The following is a 13,078-nucleotide window of genomic DNA, read 5'->3' on the forward strand; positions in this document are numbered from 1 at the left end:
AACTGACATTTACAGACAAACAGACACTTACAGAAAGACAGACAGACAGGCAGACAGACAGATCCCCTCTAGTGCTGCAAGACCATTGTGCCCAATGGAGGTCAAAGATCTGCAGTGTCATAACAGTCCCCCTTCACAAATATATGCAATTTTGTACATGAAACTTTTTTAACTATACATTTTTTATATATATATTTTATTGTCACATACACCGGATAGGTGCAGTGAAATGTCTTGTGTTACAGCGACAGGCATAGTAGTACAGCCCTTATGGCCCCCAATTATGTCACTCCCTGTAATCACATGATGCTGAAATTCAATCTACGGCCTCCTGGGGACACTCTTTAACAATGCCCCGATTTTCAAGTTGTTATATTAAGAATTTTACATTTTTGTGTAACTGCAGGGTGAGCCCATGTTGAGGATGAATTAAGCCACTACATGTTGCCACAGGAAGCTGAACCTCAACACGGCATCCCTATAAGGTCACGATTGGTTGTGTGCAAGGACGGTTAGCTAGTTCAGTCACAGTCCACGAGGGCGTCATGGTTATGTGAGGGCTGTAGGTAATGCTTTTGTTATGGAAGACAGGCCTTGTTCTCTGTGGGACCACATTTTCCCTGTGAAGAATTTAGACTTGTGTTCCTCTGGAGCGTCTGCTGAACGATCCCATACGTGAATTGTGTTTCTAACCTCAACTGTTCTACTGATGTCACTCAAACACCTTATCTCTATTTCAGGCTTCAAGTGAGGCCTACRTTTTTACCATGTWGTGGGAAGGGGGGAAAGTTAATTKATTGTTAGTTAGATTAGGGATAGGGCAAGTGACTAAATTCTGGGGTGGTGTTACAAATGTTACATGTGAGTGTAAGTCTGTCTGACTGTCTGTGTCTTTCACCAATTTACCTATTTCAGCTTTATCACCAACTTTTTTCCCTCGAATGTAATGTATTGACTTATGCATCAAATCAATTGACGCATATATTTTGCATTGAATGCATTGAATGCAATGTATTAACTTCTATGCACCAATATCCAGTCTGTAGAGGTGAGAGAGAGAGGTGGAGAGAGGAAAGAGGGGGAGAGAGAGGAGAAAGATAGTCGGTGGGATGAGAGAGAGAGAGAGAGAGAGAGAGAGAGGTGGATAGATATAGGGGTGGATGGGTGACAGAAGGGGGGATAGAGAAGAGGTAGATAGACTGATGGAGGCTAAGAAGCGGAAGAGAGAGTGGGATTAGAACATAGAGATAATTCATAATTATCACCCAATCTCAAATCTTTCATGTTTAGCGGAAATATTAGAGCTCTTGGTAAATTCTCAGCTYCTGTCCTTTTTAGATAGAAATTGTATTCTCAATGCTCACCAGGCAGGCTTTAGGCCAGGTCACAGCACCATCTTGGCTGATTCTCTAGTCAAAAAGGACATAGTTAACGCACTAGACAGGAAACAGTACTGCGCTGCCCTTTTATATTTATCTGTCGAAAGAATTCGATGCGGTTGATCATGCACTCCTGCTARGGAGGCTATCCGAAATTGGTCTAGACCAAGCGGTCTGCAGCTGGTTAAAACATTACCTGCATGACAGAAGTCCATGTATATCTGCTGCTGGAGTTCAGTCTAAAGGAGTGCCACAAGGCTCAATACTAGGCCCTTTACTGATCACTAATAATGTTGGTTTGTCTCTGAATAACAATAACTGGGGCCTACATATCTATGCGGATGACACATTATTATTTATTCATTAACACTAGAACCGCTAAAGCAGTCATTTTGACTGCTCATGAATGTATTCATTTATTATTTTCTATATAACACACTGCTGTTGTTACAATCTTAATATCACAAACAGAACTGGAGTTATAACCAGTTTTATGAGTGCATGTCATTTATTGTATGGTTTTCACCCGTTGCCCTCCTTCTCCTGACAGTAGGGCCTGCTCCGCTCCTTCTCCTGACAGTAGGGCCTGCTCCGCTCCTTCTCCTGACAGTAGGACCTGCTCCCGCTCCTTCTCCTGACAGTAGGACCTGCCTCCGCTCCTTCTCCTGACAGCAGGACCTGCTCGCTCCTTCTCCTGACAGTAGGACCTGCTACGCTCCTTCTCCTGACAGTAGGGCCTGCTCCGCTCCTTCTCCTGACAGCAGGGCTGCTACGCTCCTTCTCTGACAGTAGGGCCTGCTCCGCTCCTTCTCCTGACAGCAGGACCTGCTACGCTCCTTCTCCTGACAGCAGGACCTGCTACGCTCCTTCTCCTGACAGCAGACCTGCTATGCTCCTTTCCTGACAGTAGGGCCTGCTCCGCTCCTTCTCCTGACAGTAGGGCCTGCTACGCTCCTTCTCGTGACAGTAGGGCCTGCTCCGCTCCTTCTCCTGACAGTAGGCCTGCTCGCTCCTTCTCCTGACAGTAGGACCTGCTCCGCTCCTTCTCTGACCGTAGGACCTGCTCCGCTCCTCTCCTGACAAGGACCTGCTCCGCTCCTTCTCCTGACAGCAGGACCTGCTCCGCTCCTTCTCCTGACACGGTAGGACCTGCTCCGCTCCCTTCTCCTGACAGTAGGACCTGCTACGCTCCTTCTCCTGACAGTAGGACCTGCTACGCTCCTTCTCCTGACAGTAGGACCTGCTCCGCTCCTTCTCCTGACAGTAGGGCCTGCTCCGCTCCTTCTCCTGACAGTAGGCACCTGCTCCGCTCCTTCTCCTGACAGTAGGACCTGCTCCGCTCCTTCTCCTGACAGTAGGACCTGCTCCGCTCCTTCTCCTGACAGTAGGACCTGTTCCGCTCCTTCTCCTGACAGTAGGACCTGCTCCGCTCCTTCTCCTGACAGTAGGGCCTGCTCCGCTCCTTCACTGGAATGTGTGGTGCCTAGTTGATAATCACCCCAATAATTGCCTCAACTGAACCTGAACTTCACCGAAACTAATTTCACACGTATAACAGATTAAATAAATGAAGTTAAGTATGGTGGGGAGAAAGAGGGAGAATGGGTGGGTTGATGACCGAGGGGAAGTGAACGATGCATAATTATGTAATCACTAATTGTGAATGAAGAACAGGGCGGGCCATTTTATTGTATTGGTATATTCTAATTATAATCTCAAAATGGTATGTACCCTATATCAGTCCACCAAATCGAATCAGTTTTATCAGTCTACTTTGGCCTACTAGGAATACACAGTGAGAGCGTGTATAATTTACGATGGCAAGAAGACCAAGACGAATGGATGCACATGCTGCGTTAGCGCTGCTACGAGATCTGAATGAAAATGTCTCAGATGGCGAGCAGGTGCCCGCGCCACTACCGAATGAAGCAGAGACAGGAGAGAGGAAGGGAAGGCACCATTTAGATAGAACAAGCCGGTGACAATGCTACGGGCCGATTTATCAGCACAAAAAATGGCATCACTGAAAGAGCAGGCCCTACATCTCAAGCAAAAAATGACAACATTAATGCACTCGCCAGCTTTCGTTGCTTCTGTGACATGGACATGCTACAGCGTTCAGGGACTCTGATTTGGCTAAATGGCTCTACATGGTCAATCTGACATTTGAAGTGGCCAGACAGCATTTACTGCAATGCAGCCTCCGCATACGTCAGGGCTTTCATACTTCTTGAGCTTAGCGCAGCAGAGCTGAGCTATTGTGAAGGAAGTTGTCAATGAAGTGAGGTTATGTTTATACAGGAAGTACCGCCCCCACCTACCGTCAACCAGTCATGTCAATGCGGAGCCAGGGAGCCCTCTGCATTGTTACAAAATTTGAGAGGTGCACGGCGATGCAGTACGGAGCTTGATTTGGCCTCTGCATGCCTCTGGAGGCTCCGCAATTGCGTCACACCCTCCGTACGAAGCCTCCGACCACATTTTGGGATCAAGCATAAATTGACTTTAAGGCACACACGGAACATGGAGACACTACCCGGGATCTGTCTGTTGATGAGCTGGAAGCGTTTTAATCCTGTATGTCCATGGAGCATTTGGTGGAAATAGCATGTATACGGAGAGACATGTAATGGATACTTTTCTTTGGAGAAACCATGTCACGGAATCGCTTCAGAGAAGTCGTGCGTTTCCTCCATTTTGATGCGTTACCTCCATTCTGTCATATCAACACTTATATTCATTATAATGCCATTATTGCTTTTGTGCTGATATTCACTAGTTATCAAGCACACTTGGTGCTTATAATGATGTTTAGGCTTCTGATGTTTTCATAATTTGACCGCGTGTCTTCCTGAACATGCGTGTTGGTGGATGGGGTATTTTGGGGTATTTTTTGTATTTCGTCATTATAAAAAGAAGCTGTTACCGTGTTCCAACACATACACTTTCTGTTTGATAGTTGWAACAAAGGCATTCCACAAATAAAATTGATTGAACACTTGCATTTTTACATATAGCCTACAMTTACATYAACTAATGAACATGCTATTGTGCTATTTGAAATAATGTTAGCTTAGACCATCATAAACACAACTAGATTGTTCTTTTTGCGATAGCATATATGAAATGTATTAATTACACTGTTAGAATGTTMCAGTCWAAAGGGCCGCTCATCAGCTTGAAGGGGGGTCCCTTGAAGCCCAGCGGTTTTAGTGTTAACGACCTTCAGCTTGGCTTTGATTCAATGCAAGAATCGTTCGCCGATCTTAAATTAGTGGTAAATGTTGATAAAACCAAGGTTGTGTTGTTCTCCAGGTTTCGTAAAATTGACCCTAAAGATCTGCGTATCTGTACCTTGAAGGGAGCCCAAATTGAGCAAGTCCCTCATTATAAATATTTAGGAATTTGTATTGATGATAAGCTGTCTTTTAAAACACACATTGATAAATGAACAAAGAGGCTGAGAATTAAGATCAGTTTCCTTTATAGGAATAAATCCTGCCTTACTTTGTAAAACAGGAGGGAGATTGTTCAAGCATCGCTCCTCCCAGTACTTGACTATGGTGAACTAATCTATATGCACGCAGCAGCCTCTGTTTTAAAACCACTCAGCACTGCGTTTTATCACCTCACCTCACCCACCATCAGACACGCTCTCAATAATGGCTGGTTCTAGAGGTTCCGCAAGTCTCCACAGAGTCCGGGAAGAATGCTTTTAGTTATTGTGCCCCTAACGGATGGAATGACCTTCAGGCCACTTTGAGGCTTGACTCTCTGGTCTCGAAGGGCCAGTTGGGGACTTTGATGAGGAATGTTGTGAAGGAGAATTGCACTTGTTTTGATTGATGTGTCATTTTATCTGTCGCTTTTGAAWTTGATTTGTTGTAATYTGTAATTGTAAATTGATAGTGTTGTATTGAGACTGATCGTGTTGATTTATTGTTCCCAGGGCACCCTTGTAAACTCAATGGGTTTCCCCCAGGTAAATAAAGGTTAAATAAAAACATTTAAAGAGAGAGAGATCGAGGGAGGGAGAGAGAGAACGAGGGAGAGAGGAGGGAGAAAGTGATTGAAGAGAGGGGGAAGGGGTGAGGGAGGGAGGCAGGGAGGGAGGGAGACATGAATGCAATTGATATACTGTATGTGTCAACTAGTTGAATCATATCTATACGTCAATCTCATTGAATGCAATGTATTCACTTATGCATCATGTCTCTGATGTTTATCTCTAGGCATCAATATTGCGAAACTATTTCCCCCCCTTTGAATGCAATGTATTCACATAAGCTTAATTTAATTTGGAGAATATATTTTTMCTAAAACGTGCCTGATTGACGCTTTACAATGATATCATGTTGGCCAGGAGAGTACCACACTGTGCCTCACTYTCTGTCTCTACTCTATAGACTGGCTTCAATCTACCGTACAGTAAAGCACAGCATCCCTGCTCACCGATATGGTCAGGGTTACATGACTAATTACTGTTAATGTATCGGGAATCATCASTAACCATTTTTTATTTCCCCAGTCTCCATCGTTCAGGGATTACAAGGCAGATAGGAGAGGAAAAGTGTGGAGGATGGGCACTGTGATTTGATTAAGGATATTTTAGGTGTCATTTGTGAAATAAATCCTCCAGGTGTTAAAACCAGATTCATTGATTAGAAGTCCAAACAGACAAGTCCAAAATAAATCTGGATTAAATCATCTACATAGTCCGCTGATCTATCCACTATCAATCGACCTTCCTTTGACCTTAATCTACCAATTCCACCTCTCTAACACTGGAAATGTAGTTACGTTTATAAGTTGCTTTTCCATTCAAGGCAATGAGGCGGTTGTTGACAGGCCTTGGTTTTTATTGTTTGTATTGCATCCTATCACAGTGGAAGGGAAGTCACAGAGGGCTCTACCATGGAGGTTAGGTTGGAAATTAATCACTGTTATATATAAGTAGTTCAGTCTCCTCCCTGCTGAGCTCCCTGGGTCTAAAAATGTCCCATAGCTGTCCCACCCCTCCCAATCAGGATCTGCTGCAGGGGGGAAGGATTTCAGGGTCGCACAGCATCCACAACACACCATACACCAGTGCACCAGCCTATGTCGKCTGGAGATCTGTCTGCTCCCCATCCTTTGCCCGAGGGATGAATATCTATAGAAAGGTCTTTGTGGATTCTATCGCAGACGGGCCAGACCTAGAGGCCTCAGGGTAGGAATCCGTAATGCAGTATACCATACTGGACCCTGCTCGTTAACCCCTTATTATTCTCACCCCAGGATATGACATTAAACTTGAAACATCCTCACATCCACCACGTTTGATGTGACATAGCAAGAAGATGTTGMTATTCTGACGTCATATACAGTTACAGTATAGACATGTTGTTATTTTAAGCCGTGCGTCAAAGAGGATGCCTCTTAACAGGGAGCCGGAACATGTTTTCGTCCCATGTGTTTGAGCTGCGTTACAGTGTGATGATTTCTATAGAAAATAACAGGAAGCAGATGGAAAGAGCAGGCTTTGAGAATGACTAGCTTCCCTCTGAAGGGGGATGTTTGAAAACCATCTGCCTCTCCTATTTTTGCATCCAGGATCCCCTGTCTTTATGGATGAGCAGCGCTGATTCTGAATCACAGGCAGCCTCCGTTCTGTCTGCCCTCCCTCTGTCCTCCAGGGAGGGGCCAGGGGGAGAGGGGCCTGAGGGGTCTGGGGGAGAGGGGCCTCGGAGTGGGGGCCAGCCAGGCTCCTGCTCCAGGGACCCAGCTGGACTTTGGTGGGGCCTGTAGAACCTAGCCCTCCTGCCTGAATATTGACAGGCCCTCCTCTAAAAGCAACAGCACCAGCTTGCAGCTTTTGTTCTAGGAGCTAGGGGGCCTACCACCTAATCACTTACAGAATCACTCTGTGGTGTTGCACTGGGAGGAGAAGAGACACAAAGGACCACTGAAACAAATTCAACCTAGAGAGAGGGAGAGAAAGCCCTTCACATCAATTCATGTTTTTGTGGTGGCCAGACAGAAGCTCCTTTGGTGACTGTGTTTGTGTGTGGGATTAAGGGTTGATTATGCTCTGCGTGTGTGCAAATGTGATTCGCTGGAAAAATAGAAGGAAATATTTAGAACCTGTGCAAAGCTGGGTTTTGTTCACATGCTGTTGGTACAGGTGTGAACCAATTATGTATATAAACCCTGGATTGCTGATGCTATGTATTGGCCATTGAATAGGAATGGAATTCTACAGTATTTCAATTAAATGTTTCAAGGACAAAATCACATGGATTGAAGTATTTATTGTTGTACTGGTGACATTAACATTATTAATCTCTAAAAATGATACTTTAGGGYAAAAAAATTATTTGTATGTTTACCTCACATAACAGAATGTTAAAAGTATGTCAACAGTATAAGAAACGTGGCAAAAACGAATGTAGACATTAATAAACGCATTTCTATAGCTTCCAAATTATTTTTTACAATGGTGGGAGAGTGCCAAGATGGAGGTGCGATGGCTTCAACACAGCGCCCCCTATCAATCATCTAGTGTATATAAGCATTGGTGTGAACAGATGGGAAAACAAAGCTGACTTGTACTGTAATCAGTGTCAATGGCAACAAATTGACAACACATTCTAAATGTCACGTAGGGATCCTCTCCTGTCCCACGAGCCAGTTGATCAGTGTCGTCATGATGCTGACTGTAAAGGTTGAATGGTTGATTGGGTGACACTGTGTCATATGGAGCAGTTTGTGGTTGATTGACCATGATGACCGTGACCGAGGCTTTGCATTCCAGTTATTCAGTAGTCATGAATGGCTGAGCTCTCTTTCTATGAAAGAGTCCTCTCGTCTCTGAGCAGGTTCATTGTGTGTGGGCACACGTGCATGTCCAGCCTGTACCGCCACCCACCGTGACGTGCTGTTGTGTTTCCGTGGAGACGGGATGGGGATCAGCTGTCGGTGTGTGTGTGTGTGTGTGTGTGACACAGAAGGTGGTCAACGGTCAATGGAAGGATGGATGTTGTATACATCTTCTGCTGCTTAACCTCCTTATCTCACACACACACACACACACACACACACACACACACACACACACACACACACACACACACACACACACACACACACANCACACACACACACACAAACAGTACTGAGCAGAAAAGTACTGATATACAGTGCCTTAAGAAACTATTCAGACCCCTTGACTTTTTCCACATTTTGTTACGTTACAGCCTTATTCTAAAATTGATTAAATATATTTTTTTCTTCATCAATCTACACACAATACCCCATAGTGACAAAGCAAAAACTGTTTTTTATAAATGTTTGCTAATTTATTAAAAATAATAAACGTAAATATCAAATTTACATAAGTATTCAGACCCTTTACTCAGTACTTTGTTGAAGCACCTTTGGCAGCGATCACAGCTTCGAGTCTTCTTGGGTATGACGCTACAAGCTGGGCACACCTGCATTTGGGGAATTTATCCCATTATTCTCTGCAGATCCTCTCATGCTCTGTCGGGTTGGATGGGGAGCATTGCTGCAGAGCTATTTTCAGGTCTCTTCAGAGATGTTCGATTTGGTTCAAGTCCGGGCTCTGGCTGGGCCATCCGAGGACATTCAGAGACTTGTCCCGAAGCCACTCCTGCGTTGTCTTGGCTGTGTGCTTCGGGTTGTTGTCCTGTTGGAAGGTGAACCTTTGCCCCAGTCAGAGGTCCTGAGCACTCTGGAGCATCAAGGATCTCTCTGTACCTTGCTCCGTTCATCTTTCCCTCGATCCTGACTAGTCTCCCAGTCCCTGCTGCTGAAAAACATCCCCACAGCATGATGCTGCCACCATGCTTCACGTAGGGATGGTGCCAGGTTTCCTCCAGATGTGACGCTTGGCATTCAGGCAAAAGAGTTCAATCTTGGTTTCATCATGACAGAGAATCTTGTTTCTCATGGTCGGAGAGTATTTAGGTGCCTTTTGGCAAACTCCAAGCGGGCTGTCATGTGCCTTTTACTGAGGAGTGGCTTCCGTCTGGCCACTCATAAAGGCCTGATTGGTGGAGTGCTGCAGAGATGGTTCTCACATCTACATAGAGGAACTCTGGAGCTGTGTCAGAGTGACCATCAGGTTCTTGGTCACCTCCCTGACCAAGGCCCTTCTCCCCCGACTGCTCAGTTTGGCCGGGCGGCCAGCTCTAGGAAGAGTCTTGGTGGTTCCAAACTTCTTCCATTTAAGAATGATGGAGGCCACTGTGTTCTTGGGGACCCTTCAATGCTGCAGACATTTTTTGGTACCCTTCCCCACATCTGTGTCTCGACACAATCCTGTCTCGGAGCGCTACAGACAATTTCTTCGACCTCATGGCTTGGTTTTTGCTCTGACATGCACTGMCAACTGTGGGACCTTATATAGACAGGTGCGTGCCTTTCCTATCCAATCAATTGAATTTACCACAGGTGGACTTCAATCAAGTTGTAGAAACATCTCAAGGATGGTCATTGGAAACAGGATGCACTTGAGCTCAATGTCTAGTCTCATAGCAAAGGGTCTGAATACTTATGTAAATAAGGTATTTCTGTTTTTTATTTTTAATACATTTGCAAAAATATCAAAAAACCTATTCACTTTTTTTTCTTTCTTTTAAATCAATTTTAGAATAAGGCTGTAACGTAACAAAATGTGGGAAAGTCAAGGGATCTGAATACTTTCCGAAGGCACTGTAGAGTATATGCACAGACACAATTCCCCTCCACACACACATGAATAGCCAAACTCAATAAACCATGACAGCTGGTCAAACCTGGTAACTTAATTGCTAAATCATCAGATTGTAGTTGCACACGACTTTTGCTGGGGAGCTTTAACCTCATCCACATGAAGCTCTGTTGCGCTCTCCCTGCATTAAGATCTGCACTGGACCACAAGGGATTTAACCATAATAAATTACCCCTGTTTACAAATACATCTCAAAATGCTGCACGCTGCTTATTCCACACTTTGAGTTGTGATGTTGACTCAAAAATCAATTAGTAATTAAGTGTGGTAGAAAAATGGTGCATTGAGAAATAAGTGAATATAAGGTAGTATGATTACAAGTAATAAAGGCTTATATCTTATGAATGATTCATTCCTCTTCTGGAATGTTGGAGAGATGATGACGATCAGGTGGAAACAGTGTTCCTGAATTATTAATTGACCAATCAGAGAGAGTATCTCAAGCTCTCTGGGGGAATCGTCCAACTGGGTCTGGTTTTGAGGGAGTGTGGTACTGAGACTATTACATCTGAGAGGAGCCAACTCTCTGTCCAGACCTCTGTCGCTCAGACATGCACAACTAGTACTGTCACCTAGCAATACAACCAAATGTTATATTTTTATGTACAATGCACAAATGTTTGAAAAAATACATATTCATTTCCCATGAAGAAATCTCAATAAAAAAAGAGTAATCACAATTTTACAGTTAAATCCAAATGTATTAAAATACTGTAATAATGATCTTATCCTTTGATTTAATTATGGGCACAGTCTATTCACAGTATCAATCGGGCCGACACAGGAGAGCCACGGCTGCCGTCAACTCAGCCACCTCCTGGTCTTCTGAGGTCAGACCCTGCACTTCCCTGTAGGGGTACCATCTCATGTTTAGATTCAGCCTTCCTCTTCCTTAGAAGTCTTAGATTTTCTACTGGGCTGTCTGGCCACCGAGGCTTCTGCTTCTCTGACAGTTTAGTGAAAGTCAGAGCTCTGTGCCTCACGACGCTCTGCATACCAACCAGACAGCATTTTTCTTCGTCTGGCAGGTGCTGAGTGTACTGGGAGATAAAGAGCCCTATTTGGCCAGCGCTCCCAGTACAACATACAGACGCCGAAGTATCCTGTTAAACTGTAGAGAGAAAAAAGACGTAAGCCATGAACCTTGAACCTTGGTTATAAATGTTAAGAATACACTGTTTGATTCTCACCATTGTTTTTTGTATATTGAAATTCAACTTCAATGTCCTCTGAAATACGTTCGGAAATGTTATCCACCATTTTGGAAAACAATCTCATAAAAATAAAAAAACACACCCACAAATTGTTGTCACCAAAACAGTTCCAAAACAACACTGGTGCCTATCAATATTCTAAATTCAAACATTCTGCTGAAGTTCCTGTATTCAATTGTGATATTATCACATTAAAATGTTCTAACTTGCTTCTTTATTGTGATGTTATAATTGTCTTCAAATGAATTGAACACACACACACATGGCATAGTCTACTACAATACAGTATCTATTACGTTTCCTGATTTATTTATTTTTTGCTTTTCATGATATACTCAGGCCTCATTTAGTCATATTAATATGATCCCCTGAATAAATAAAAATGATAAATGAATGTATAACCAAGTCTTTCCAAGAACCGTAACATATATTCGATCTTACCACAATTTCAAAGTTCCTCTGCACCTCCTATAGAATGTACTTAAAAGATGATGTCTTGTCTCAGAGTAAGCCCATTGAGGCCTCTTCGGGTACTAACTCCCATCGTAGACATGTTCTGGCTAAGACCTGCTGGGGGATATGGTGGTCCGTGCTATTCAGTGAGCCATTCAGTGTCGCAGAAGCTGTGCGTGTGCCTGTAGGAGCCAGCAAAGCAACATTTCTGTGCAAGTAGACAAAGTGCAATCTCATCTAATCTCATTTCATACTCTAATCTTCTACACTTGACCTTACATTACATAGATTCTGTGGGAAGATAAGCCATAATGTAAATAAGTAGAAAGTGTTCATTCTCATCTCATGGGACCTACAGGTAACTGCCAAAATAAAGGTAACACCAACATAAAGTGTCTTTATAGGGCGTTGGACCACCACAAGCCAGAACAGCTTCAATGCACCTTGACATAGATTCTACAAGTGTCTGGAACTCTATTGGAGGGATGCGACACCATTCATCCACAAGAAGATTCCGTCATTTGGTGTTTTGTTGGTGGTGGTGGAAAACGCTGTCTCAGGCGCCGCTCCAGAATCTCCCAGAAGTGTTCAACTGGGTTGAGATCTGATGACAGACGTCCATGACATGTGGTTTACATCGTTTTCATGCTCATCAAACCATTCAGTGACCTCTCGTGCCCTTTGGATGTGGGCATTGTCATCCTATGGGGGCATAGCCAAGGTAGCCAAAATAATGGCCTGCCCAGCATTTTTATACATGACCCTAAGCATGATGGGATGTTAATTGCTTAATAACTCAGGAACCACACCTGTGTGGAAGCACCTGCTTTTAATAAACTTTGTATCCCTCATTTAGTCAAGTGTTTCCATTATTTTGTTGGTTACCTGTAGATTGTAGCCTTTACATTTAGGGCACAGGTGCAGAAACGCTTTGCAACGTAAATAAAAATGAGCATTTCTTATTGGACAAGGCCAGGTAATCCCTCTCTATTTCAGTCTGTTTCCTTCTGTTTGGTTCCTAATGAATGCAACCCTGGTGTTGTAGAGGTAGCCTTTACAGGTGTGAACAGGATCCACCTTTCCAACATGGCCGCTATCCAGGGGTCATTGGCTGAGTGGTTTCTGCTGTTGTTGATCACTGCTGTGATCACCTCAATCAAGCATAAAGCCAGGATTCCTTTGTCATGACAAGTCAGCTCGGAGCGCTGTGTGAAAACCTGTGTCAGGAGAATGGGGACACTGTGTCTATTGATCTGAGA

General features: G+C 44.0%; 1 protein-coding gene across 1 annotated transcript in view; it reads left to right on the forward strand.

The window, feature by feature from the left end:
- bicd1a (bicaudal D homolog 1a) overlaps positions 1-13,078 on the forward strand; it is an 85,299-nt gene that overhangs the window by 61,909 nt on the left and 10,312 nt on the right.

The sequence above is a fragment of the Salvelinus sp. IW2-2015 genome, linkage group LG26 (genome assembly GCF_002910315.2).
Source record: "Salvelinus sp. IW2-2015 linkage group LG26, ASM291031v2, whole genome shotgun sequence".
NCBI lineage: Eukaryota > Metazoa > Chordata > Actinopteri > Salmoniformes > Salmonidae > Salvelinus > Salvelinus sp. IW2-2015.